Source organism: Ursus maritimus (genome assembly GCF_017311325.1).
Source record: "Ursus maritimus isolate PB19 chromosome X unlocalized genomic scaffold, ASM1731132v1 scaffold_X1, whole genome shotgun sequence".
Lineage (NCBI taxonomy): Eukaryota > Metazoa > Chordata > Mammalia > Carnivora > Ursidae > Ursus > Ursus maritimus.
In genome coordinates this window covers 110,949,582-110,958,050 of record NW_024423319.1, presented here as the reverse complement: position 1 = coordinate 110,958,050, position 8,469 = coordinate 110,949,582, and the positions used below count along the sequence as shown (strand labels likewise).

At 41.4% G+C, this 8,469-nt stretch overlaps 1 long non-coding RNA gene across 3 annotated transcripts in view; it reads left to right on the top strand.

Annotated features, from left to right (window-relative positions):
- Positions 1-6,956, top strand: part of LOC103668157 — a 30,994-nt gene extending 24,038 nt beyond the window's left edge. For 2 of the 3 annotated variants that reach the window (XR_005835717.1, XR_005835716.1), the window contains 2 exons: positions 3,669-3,753; positions 6,801-6,956. This is a non-coding gene — a long non-coding RNA (uncharacterized LOC103668157). Of the gene's footprint in view, positions 1-2,684; positions 2,837-3,668; positions 3,754-6,800 lie in introns of those variants that run through there. The other variant, XR_569948.2, reaches the window with a different exon arrangement.
- The last annotated feature ends 1,513 nt before the right edge of the window (positions 6,957-8,469 follow it).

The window sequence follows — 8,469 nt, the reverse complement described above, 5'->3', positions numbered from 1 at the left end:
TCTCCTGGCAAGGGAGGAGGCTCAGGTCTGGCAAAGGAGGAGAGCATTTCCTTTAGCTGCTTGCTTTTAGCGGAGCTCCTAATCAGCCCCCCTTGCCAGCACTATCAGGATCACCTGGTGTTGTTAGAAGGCCTACTGTTTGATCTGGTGAAGAAACGAGCCCACCTGGGCTACCCTGTGTTGCGAGGTTGAACGTCTGAAAATGCCAGGCGTGGGTTGCCTTCTTCTGTTGGGCGGGGAGGGGAGAGGGAGATGTAAGGCATCCTGCTGCTGTGTTGTTCCTATAGTCCTAGGATCCCAAACCAGCTTGCCTTTCTCTTCCCACCTTCCAGAGTGTCCTTTGGTTGCCCCTTGAGTTTTTTCCAGGGTTTATAGTTGTACTTGGCAGGGGGGAGCAGGGAGAAATGGGTCTAAGCCATCTTGTCCAAAACAAAATTTCTTTCTAATTTTTATTTATTTTAAAACTAAAGAACAATTGAAGAAAGTATCATTCTGATTATTATATGATTGTTACTAGAAATAATTTTGGCATAAAAATAAAGGGTATTTAAAAAAATGATCTGCTCCAGGTGTCTAATATACTAGCTATGCCACTGAGAATGAGCAAAGTAAAAAGAGAGATCAGAAAGATTGTGGAGAACAGCCTGGAAGCCAAGGGTGGAAAGAGTGTTAAGAAGCTGAGAGAGGTTATTATTATATTTGCTTTATGATGGGATTAGAAACCAGAGGATCTGAAGCATTAGGTTGCTTGCCCAAAATTGCTTTGGCATTTGGCTGCAGGATAGTTGCAGAATTCAGGATTATGACATTCCAAGACCATGGTAACAGCACACTGTTTCCCAGGGTGCTGCTTTTAAACTCCAAACACAACATTTTCTAGAAGATATACTACAATAGCCAAGTACCTTTTGCCTATCTGGCAAATGAACAGAAAGTCTCAAAAGAAACAAATGTTTACTAAATTTGACTAGTATTAAATGTCTGTTATTAATTGTCTCTTTAGCATCCTGCATGGAGGGGGTTTAATGTTCATGAATTCATTTCAAGATAATAATTACCAATGGAGTGCTTACTCTTAGAAGGAGACTATTAAATTATAACTGGCATTTAGATAAGTCTGTAAAACCGATTCTTATGTCTTTCTTTAAGTGTCTGATTTCTCAAATTTATCTGTGACAATTTCTAATATTTCACATTTCTCCAAGTTTCTTTTGCTCATGATCACTTTCATATAAGCTAAACCTTTGTTCCCAATAGTACATGCAGGATTCCAGATAAAGGCTGACAACTTCCCGATTAAATGTGTTTCAGTCTTTCATTAGATCCCTCTATATAATGATATCTACATCTCTGCCTTTTTCAGGTTCAATTTTTAGAAATCTAATGAAAGACTCAAATATGTGTGTGTGTGTGTGTGTGTGTGTGTGTGTGTATATATATATATAAATTTATAATATTTAGGAGTCTTTTTCCAGAGAGCAATTTGTTTTTAAAGAAACTGAAGACAAGAGACTTCCTTCCCCCAAAGATCCTCCAGGAAAACTATCTCCAAATGAAACCAAACTGCAGATAGCATTCTGGATGAAATTCACTACCCAATACAGAGAGTTTATGTATTTTGGCAAGTGCAATTGGGCCGTGATTATTTGTTGTATTGAGCCATGGGAAACTACTCACTGGAAATAGATTAAGGTATCTTTGGAAAAATCTCTTAACACTTTCAAGATGTTGGGATACCATCTCACCTATCCCAAATTTCCTCCAGCACATGAAATGGCCTCCCAGCATCCGGAAAAAGTGAACCAAGCTTCCAAAAGTGTCTGTCTTGCAGTTAGCTGACACTCCTGCCTGAGGTGCAACTGGTTTCAAGGGTCTTAGCTTCCTCCTGCACGTCTTATAGTATTTGTGGTAAAAGTTATGATGCTTTGGTAATTTGAGACCTCAAGTCACAGCTGAGCTATTAAACCATGACTCTATGAGCAGGTGAGATGGCAAGGATTTGAGTACGAATGATCAGGTTTATAAATTACAGGTGCATGAATTCATCCAATAGTATAAGTATTACTCGAAAGAATCTAAGGGTCAGAGCCACAAAATATGATGTACAAATGATTTCACCAAGAGAAGCGATGCACTCATTAATAGGACAGGTTCTAACATCTATAATCCTGCAAGTTGGGGCAACAGGAAGCAAATCTGCCCTTGCAAACCTGCCTAGAAGCACTAATATTATTAGTTCTCCTCATTTGTTTCTCAATATAAGATCATCAGCAAATGCTTCAGAATATTCCCCTGCACCAAAAACTGCCCTCATGTGAAGTGAACAGGGAAAAAGCCATTGATGTTTTATCTGCAATATGGCTGGCTCTGCGGTGCCAAGGCAAACTGGAGAAATAATTATTTGATGTTAAATAATCATTTGCTTATTTGATAATTTAAAAATCCCAAATTATTATTGCAACCCAAATGTCTCCTGGGGGATATGCATGAGTCAAATTAATCCAAACTTCCTGGATCTTAACTCCACCTGCTTATCCAGAGTCACCAGTGCTACGGTCTGAAATTTGTGCCCCTTCTCCCCCAAATTCATATATTGAAATCCTACCCCCCAAGATGATGGTATTAGGAAGTGGTGGCTTATGGGAGATGATTAGGTCATAAGGGTAGAGCCCTCACGACTGGGATTAGTGCCCTTATAAAAGAGACCTCACAGAGTTCCTTACCCCTTCTAGCATGTGAGGGTACAACAAGAAATCAGCAGTCTGCAACTTGGAAGTGGATCTTCAGAACCCAATCATGTTGCCATTCTGATCTTGGACTTCCAGCCTCCAGAATTGTGAGAAATAAATGTTTGTTTATAAGCCACCCAGTTTACGGTATTTTTGTTATAGCAACCCGAACAGACAGCTTTCTGGAAAAGCCCCCTCCCAACCAAGTATAGCTCATGAACCAGTATGGCAGCTGCAGCCTCCACACATCCACTGTGATCAAATTTTTCTCCTCTCCTGTAATGGCTTCCCCTTGCAGTGTCACCTACTCAAAAGTGGAGTGAGGGTCTCTTCCCAGTGTTGCTGCTGAGGGTAAGAACTTCAATTTCCCCACTGAGTATACTCTCTTGCCATGCTCTCTAAATGGTCCATGATGTGGTAGCACAGAAATATTCACTGGGGGGCAGCAGTCTAGAGAATGTCTCTCTTCTCCGCTTTGTGGTATTTATCACCCGAGCCCAAAGCAAAAATATGGGCGTTCAGTCTCATCAGAATGCCTCATAAAATAGTTTCTTCCATGTTAGATCTCAATAATACCTTTCTCCATCGATGCTCAAATCCATTGTATCGAACCAGGCAAGAACAACAGTCTTGCCTTCTACTCTCTTGTCCTCATTTCCAATTCTCCACCCTTCTCTACCTGTGCATCAAACATGCATCAAACTTCTCTTTTGGGGCACCTGGGTGGCTCCGTCAGTTAAGCGCCTGCCTTTGGCTCAGGTCATGATCTCAGGGTCCTGGGACTGAGTCCGGCATTGGGCTCCTTGCTCAGCAGGGAGCCTGCTTCTCCCTCTGCCTGCCCCTCCCCCTGCTTGTGTTTTCTCTCTCTCTCTCTCTGACAATAAATAAATAAATAAAATCTTAAAAAAAAACCCAACAACCTCCTCTTTCTTCCTTCAGATGCAAAAGTCAAGAACCTAGGGGCTCATGGACATCAATTCAGAGAAATGTTGCCCACCCTTACCAAACCTCTCTGCTGCCAGTGGTAAGTGATTCTCTGTGAGATAGTACATTGTTCATTGCCTTCAATCCTCCACTTGGCTTTGGCTGTTTCAACATGGCTTTGGGTTCTCTGGAGCAGTGGTCACACCCCAGGGGTGAGTGAGATAATACTCTGAGGTGTAGGGAGCAAATGTCAGAATCAGTAGATAGACAGATTTGGTTTTACTCTTATTTAAAGATCACCACCAGTCCCTCTGTCAGTCTGTATGAGAGGGCCCTGTTTTTCAAGGTATCCTGGAGGAAGGAGTGAATGTTCCATGCTGGGAATAGCTGACAATGGAGCCTTCACGTGATCATTTCTTTCAGCATACTGCAAAGTATTACCATTGATATGTTCCTGATTAGGTGGCATGGCAAATTATGTTACCCAGTTTGAACTAATAACTCTCTCAGATTTGGCAAGTAGCTTAAAGAATCCCTGCAAAGAAATCCCAGATCAAGATATGACCATTAACGCAAGCTCACAAAAGTCTAAGAGAAATGGCAGCAGTAACAATTCTGCCGCCCTAGTAGTAGCTCAGCATCAGCCATGTTATGTAAAATAATGAATTCAAATCAGATTACTTAAAAATAGAAGTTATCAAGAAATATGTTATTAATAATTATTTTAGTTTGGAGTTCCCCCCAAACAGACCCCAAGACAAGGATTTAGATGCAAGTATCTTATTTGGGAGGTGATTCCAGGAAACACAGTGGGAGTAGGGAAGTGACGTACAAAGTCAGGAAAGCTGTGGGCACCCAGGACCCTCTGAGGGGCTGTGTGGAACAACACTGTCCCTCTGAGGTGCAAGGAAGTTGGAGTGTTTATCCACTGACTCTTGTCCCTCATTGGTTAAGAGTCATTTCTGGGGTATGTTAGGTCCCTTGTACTCTGGTCTCTCTCATACATACTGACTACACTTTAATAGTCCAAGAATGCTTTCATGAGGACATAGGAAGCTGTTACTTGTACAGGAACCTTCTGCAGATGACTGCTAGGAAGGGCCAAGGGGTTCTGGGCTGGGCACTAACAGTGTCTGCCACCACGATTAACCTTTTTGTGACTGCTTATGGTCTCTTGAGCTGTTAGATAATTATAGTAGGAAGCCATCACGGTTGGAAAAACTTTAAAACATATTATTCATTTTATCTTTTTCCCACCCTTTCAAAATGTATTTTTTGTATGTGATTTATTATGTACACAATACATTAGAGCAGTAGCATACAAATATAATTTAGAAACAAATATATCTATTTTGGTGATTCATGCCCCCAAATATTTTTACTGATACAGGTGTCTGGATCAATAAAGCTTTGGATCTCACTTCTCGAAGGGGAGTTGGAATCTCAGAATGGTTTATGAGCACTAACTACAAATCCTGTTGAAATACCCCAGGCCAGCGTAGAGTCACAGAATAAAAATCATTAAACCCCTTTTTTGCCCAGAAGTATCTTATAAAGAAGTGTCTCCCTCTGTTCTCGCAAGGCTCCTAGCAACTTGGTTGCTTAACTTCTCTTTCAGCAACATGACATTTAAGAGCAGTTTGTTTTGTAGATGAAAATGTCAAAATGTGGTGTTCATGGTGGGCAGGAAAGGGAGAAAATTATAAAGGAAGACGGTATTGAAAGGATGGGGTTCTCACTTTACCAGTGGACCTTAAGAGAGGATGAGCTAGCTCTCATGACATTTGACCATGCTGCCCTCCATGATGAGAAGGGTCACTTTCCCTGGGGAGTAGGGTGGGGGTGGGTGGAGAGCCACAGGGTCCTACTGGTTGATCAGATTGATCTTTCTGACTTACCATTAAGGGCCTCTTTGTCTTAAATAGCCTGAACTGGACCAAGAAAGTTTACACAATCAAGGTTTTTCTGGGACCTGCTTTAGTCATTGGTACTTGACACATCAATGGTCTATATCACTGATTTTTAGTGTCTCCAATTATTAAGCTTCAAGAAGTACTAAAAGAGTTAAGGCCATGAGCTATCTGTCCTAGTATTCTGTTTATGTCAGGGGAACCAAAGGGTAAGTTGTGGAAGGATACGTCTTTCTTGCAGACTCAGCTAGAAAGATACCACCAAAACATATGAACTCTGCTTAGCCATCTAACCTCAGCCAATCAACAACTGCTGACTTGATGTTTGTGCCAGGGCCTGTGGTAGATTAGAAAGGAAGGAATGGGAATCATCCTAGGCTTCCTTAAACAGTAGCTTACCTTGGGGAAGGCTGTACATGGTGATTACCAAATGAAATGGACAAATATGGAAACATCTCAATAGCTTCAATCAAAGCTATGATGATCAGGGAAGCATCCAGAAAGAGGTGCAATCTGAGCTAAAAAGTATTCTCAAACTTGAATATACACCAGAACCACATGGACTATTAAATCAGATTGTTAAATCACTCCCCAGAAATTCCGATTCCCAAGGTCTGTGGTGAGAACTAAGCATCTGCATTTATGACAAGTTACCAGGTGATGTGGACGGTGCTGGTCTAGAGACCGCATTTGAGAACCATTTCTCTGAAGGATTTTAGATACGTAGAAGAGAAGGGAGTTGATATGAGGAAGGTGGTACCTTATTCTGCAGGGAAAAGTGGAAAATATATTTAGAAGGATTCTAAGGCCTGTCTGAAGATTTTGAAATTTATCCTGTAGGGAACTGGAAGTCATTGAATGTATTTGGGTAGTGATATGACATGATGGAAACTTCATTTTAGAACTGTTTATTTACAGTATATTCCATTGTGTGAGTAGGGGAAGGGAAGAGATGGACAGAAAAACATAAAAGCTTGTGAATTTAAGTTGCTTAAAAGTCTATTTTGTGGGGGCGCCTGGGTGGCACAGTCAGTTGAGTGTCCAACTCTTGGTTTTGGCTCAGGTCATGATCTTGGGATCATGTAATCAAGCCCTGTGTGAGGCTCTGCTCAGCAGGGGGTCTGCTTGAATTTCTCTCTCCCTCTCCCTATGCCCCTCCCACTCGTGCTCACTCTCTCTCTAAAATAAATAGATAAATCTTGAAATTTCTATTTTGTATACCATTCTTTCCAAACAGAGGTGAGAAAAGAAGTACTTCTTGGGGGATTACATTTTGATGAGAAGCCTAGGCCAGCATTCCTCTCAGAAAAGAAGACGGGAGGCGCCTGGGTGGCACAGCGGTTAAGCGTCTGCCTTCGGCTCAGGGTGTGATCCCGGTGTTATGGGATCGAGCCCCACATCAGGCTCCTCCGCTACGAGCCTGCTTCTTCCTCTCCCACTCCCCCTGCTTGTGTTCCCTCTCTCGCTGGCTGTCTCTATCTGTGTTAAATAAATAAATAAAATCTTTTAAAAAAAAAAGAAAAGAAGACGGACGCAAGCAAATCATTTGAGTTTTGGTCTTCCATTATTCGAACTTTCCTTAAAAATGACAGCATGGAAATCTTCAAGTCTGCTCAGAATCTGAGCCAATTTGATGGGAGAATCTGTAGATTTTCAAACAGTAAGTTGATCTGTGGTGGCCTTCAACCCAGGAGTGAGGAATTTTCTGTTTATAGTCTTGACTCAAAAGAAATCCAAATTTGCCCCACCCTGGAAGTGTATCACTAAGGGGGAATTTTCAATGTTTAAAATGGCTGATAATAAGACCACATTGAAATTTTCTCCTTATTTCCTTCCTCTGTGAAGATCAATGCAATGTGTGTGACACCGATTCTACGTTAGGCAAGAGAATTGTGCTCCGAGGGCATATGCGCAAATACACCGACCCCCACGTTGTATTAGCCAAGAGGTCTGCACTGAGGGAGATGCTCGGGCACATTTCTGCATGAAGCAAAATCAATATGGGCGAACCTGAAAACCATCTGTTGGGAACTTTTGGAAAGGTAGATGAAAGAAGAGGTGAGAGACAAGGGTGAAGACTTGGGAAACAGTCCAAGGAAGCTCTTTAGACAACTCAAATCATTACTTAACATTGATGTAGACATCTGGGAGGCCCCTAGGTAAGGCCAAAGGCTCTGCTTAAAGGGGCCTAGAGCCAACAGTTCAAAACAAACCTCTGGCATCTCAAAATGTTCCTACACCTTTGTTCTCTTGGGTTCCACCTTTCTAGGTAACCCTCTTCTCCTCTGCGGGTTTTCTCCCATTTCCTGCTTTTCTCATTCTTTAGCCACCACCCAGCTCCCTATGGGTGGAATAATAATTTAGTACAATTCAACTTTTTTGAAAATGTTTTGCAATAAAATCTTACTGCTTTTGTTCTCTGTGGCTAGAGGGATGGTGGCCTGGCATGACTGCCCCAATTTTGAAGGCAGGGAAAATAAGGATAATGGATCAAGTGATTTGCCGGAGATGAAATGAATGAGATTAGCACTCATTACATTTTATCCCAGCAACTGAAATATATACAGGAACTAGAGTGTAGCAATTATTTAGGAAAGCACTGGAAAACATCATTCTTTGTGATTCTTGTGAAATGAATGTGGTAACAGAGAAGATGGCTCTGCCAGTTTTTAATTCAGTGAAGGTTTTGAACATATTTCTAATTCCTTTGACACAGCCCCAGTTTTCTCATGCATAAAATGGAGCTAATATAATAATTAGTATCTACCTTATAGGGTGGTTGTAAGGATTAAATGACTTAAAACATGTCGAGCACTTAGAACAGTACATGGCATCTAATCAGTGCTCAATAAATTTATTAGTATTATGGTTGTTGCCATAGCAACAACAGTTCATTTTTAAAGTGA